The sequence below is a fragment of the Podarcis bocagei genome, assembly GCF_964188305.1.
Source record: "Podarcis bocagei genome assembly, chromosome: 1".
In the NCBI taxonomy this organism is placed as follows: Eukaryota; Metazoa; Chordata; class Lepidosauria; order Squamata; family Lacertidae; genus Podarcis; species Podarcis bocagei.
The window spans coordinates 59,445,394-59,449,011 of NC_138125.1; the positions used below are offsets into that span (position 1 = coordinate 59,445,394).

Consider the following 3,618-nt stretch of genomic DNA (forward strand, 5'->3'; position numbering starts at 1 on the left):
CAGGGAAGTTTTTAACGTGTGATATTTTACTGTATTTTTGGTTTTTATGGAAGCTGCCCAGAGTGGCTGGGGAGGCCCAGCCAGATGGGCGGGGTATAAATAATAATAAATAATAATAATAATAATAATAATAATAATAATAATAATTATTATTATTATTATTATTATTATTATTATTATTATTATTATTACCGTATTTTTCGCCCCATAAGACGCACCGGCCCATAAGACGCACCTAGATTTTAGGGGGGGAAATAAAGGAAAAAAATTTTATTTCCCCCCCAGGTGCGCTGCGCTAATCCAGAAGCTTGGGGCAAGCTGAGGTCAGCGCGTGCCAAGCTTCTGCATCCCGGCAAGCAGTCCGCTGCCGCCCCAAGCCTCCCGCATCCGGCAGGAGGTCCCGCCGGGTGCGCAAGGCTTGGGGCGGCAGCGGACTGCTTGCGCGCCCCTAGAAGCTTGGGGCGTGCTGAGCTCAGCGCGCGCCAAGCTTCTGCATCCCGGCAAGCAATCCGCTGCCGCCCCAAGCCTCCCGCACCCGGCAGGAGGTCCCGCTGGGTGCGCGAGGCTTGGGGCGGCAGCGGACTGCTTGCGCGCACCTAGAAGCTTGGGGCGTGCTGAGCTCAGCGCGCCCCAAGCTTCTAGGTGCGGGCAAGCAGTCCGCTGCCGCCCCAAGCCTCGCGCACCCGGTGGGACCTCCTGCCGGGTGCGCGAGGCTTGCAGACACTCGCCGGAAGCAGGGGGAGCCCTCCAGAGGGCTCCCCGTGCTTCGGGCGACAGGCTGCCGCCCCAAGCCTCGCGCACCCGATGGGACCTCCTGCCGGGCGCGCGAGGCTTGCAGGCATTCGCCCCATAAGACGCACCCCGATTTCCCCTTCATTTTTGGAGGGGAAAAAGTGCGTCTTATGGGGCGAAAAATACGGTATTATTATTATTATTATTATTATTATTATTATTATTATTACTTAACTGCATTAACTTAACGGCATATTTTAAATCAGCTTAACTTAACTTACTATTAATCTACTTTATTTATATACTCTTATGAAACTGCAGGTTATTACAGTGATCCTGCCAATTTCCTTATCTGTTTACAATTTGTTTGTAAATATTCAATAAACCATTTCCATTCTTTTATAAAAGGTTTGTTATCTTGATTTCTTATTTTTCCAGTAAGTTTTGCCATTTCTGCATAGTCCATAAGTTTTTGTATCCACTCTTCTTTCATCGGGACTTCTTCTTTTTTCCATTTTTGGGCAGAAAAACATTCTGGCCGCTGTAGTCGCATACATGAATAAATTTATATACTGTTTAGGTAGTTCTATCCCTATAATTCCCAAAAGGAAAGCTTCTGGGGGTTTTTTTAAACAAATGTTATTTGAAACATCTTTTTCAATTCAATATATAACATTTCCCAGTAAACTTTAAGCTTACTACAAGGCTACCACATATGATAGAAAGTGCTTTCTTTCTCTTTGCATTTCCAACACTTATTCGATTTTGATTTATACATTTTTGCTAATTTACTCGGTGTTAGATACCATTTATATAACATTTTTAGGTAGATTTCTCTTAAACCATAGCACACTGTAAATTTTATATCTGTATTCCACAATTGTTCCCACGCTTCCATATCTATATTATAACCAATATCTATTGTCCAATATATCATTGAAGATTTTACCTGCTCATCCTTTGTCTCCCATCCCAGTCATAGCACTTTAACTTTACATTCCAACAGATTTCTCTCTAATTGTGATATTTGTTCCCCAAACCCTCGTATCCTATCTTTCTTAAATACTTCATTCAAATGCTGATATTGTATCCATGTTGTTAACTTTCCTGATAAATCCTTAAATTCTTTTAATTTAAACTCTCCTCCCTCTTATTTTAATAGATTTCTATAAGTTGTCCAACCTTCTATCATATTCCTCCTCTTTACCGCTTTGGCTTCCAATGGTGATAATAATAATAATAATAATAATAATAATAATAATAATAATAATAATAATAATAATTTATTATTTATACCCCGCCCATCTGGCTGGGCTTCCCCAGCCACTCTGGACGGCTTCCAAAAGAATATTAAAATACTATAATACATCAAACATTAAAAGCTTCCCGAAACAGGGCTGCCTTCAGATGTCTTCTAAAAGCCTGGTAGTTGTTGTTTTCTTTGACATCTGGTGGGAGGGTGTTCCACAGGGAAGGTGCCACTACCAAGAAGGCCCTCTGCCTGGTTCCCTGTAACTTGGCTTCTCGCAGTGAGGGAACTGCCAGAAGGCCCTCGGTGCTAGACCTCAGTGTCCGGGTAGAACGATGGGGGTGGAGACGCTCCTTCAGATATACTGGACCAAGGCCGTTTAGGGCTTTAAAGGTCAGCACCAACACTTTGAATTGTGCTCGGAAACGTGAGAGTCAAAGTGGTGTTTTTGTCCCAAATAAATTTTTGCATTTATCCCATACTCTATACAATTTTTTCCTAATTATGTGATTTGTAAATCTGGTGTGTACTTTCACCTTTTCATACCACAAATAGATGTGCCAACCAAAAATATTATCATGACCTTCTAAATCTAAGATATGTGGATTCTCCAGTGTCATCCATTCTTTCAACCAACAAAGACAAGATGCTTCATAATATCATATCATATCTGGCAAGAAGAATCCTCCCCTTTATTTTCCATCTATCAATATTTTATATTTTATTCTTGGTTTTTCTCCCTTGCCAGATATATTTAGAAATATCTTTTTGCCAAACATTGAAACAATGTATTGAAAAACAATTGTCTGTCATCTGAAGGGGGGGGGAGGCATTAGGTAGCTTCCCTTCTTTTGTATCACTTTTTCTTATAGTCCTGTCCAATTCCTGGTTTCTCTTCAGTTAGTATAAATCTTTCGCCTTTTACCAACAATTGAATTCTTGCAGGATCCAGCAATTAGAAGGAACTCAGACATACAGCCTAACACACATCACAAACTTGCAACACTGCTATAGAGGTAAGTACATTTTCATCGCAACATTTCATTTATTTATTCATTAAAAATATTTATACACCACCATATAGATCTTTATCACAGCAGTTTACAACAATATAAATACATAAAACAAAACAAAAAACAATATAATAAGAAGTTAAAAAGCAAAAAGAAATTAAAAGAAAATATTGATAGACTGTGTGTGCGTGTTTGTGTACCAATCAGGAAGTCTATGTTACTTCTTTTCTGGTTAGCTTTAATTTTTACGAGAATTAAAGCTAAGGCTGCACTTCCAGACACGTTTGTTGCCTATTCCGCCTCACCGACCACACTGGAGGTTGGGAAGAGATTCCTCTCGGCAGCCGCTGAAGAGTTCTTGACTATGATTAGATATTTAGCTCTCTGCACATAGCGATTGCCCATTGATGAAAACATGTGTTGCAAGAAGGACCGATGTTATGCAAAGGGAGATAACGATCACTATACTTAATTGGTGTTCAGAGCAAAGAAAGAAAAGCTCCACTTAACTGAGCAAGTAAGTCCAAATAGAAAAGGTGTGAATTTTACTACTTACCAATAGCCGTTGGGGAGGGAGCTCTGGCCAATCAGGAACGAGAAGGGGCGGGGCTTGGGGCTGCTTAC

General features: G+C 40.8%; 1 long non-coding RNA gene across 1 annotated transcript in view; it reads right to left on the reverse strand.

Moving 5' to 3' along the window:
• LOC308571840 overlaps positions 1-3,618 on the reverse strand; it is a 91,414-nt gene that overhangs the window by 87,671 nt on the left and 125 nt on the right. The window lies entirely within an intron of this gene.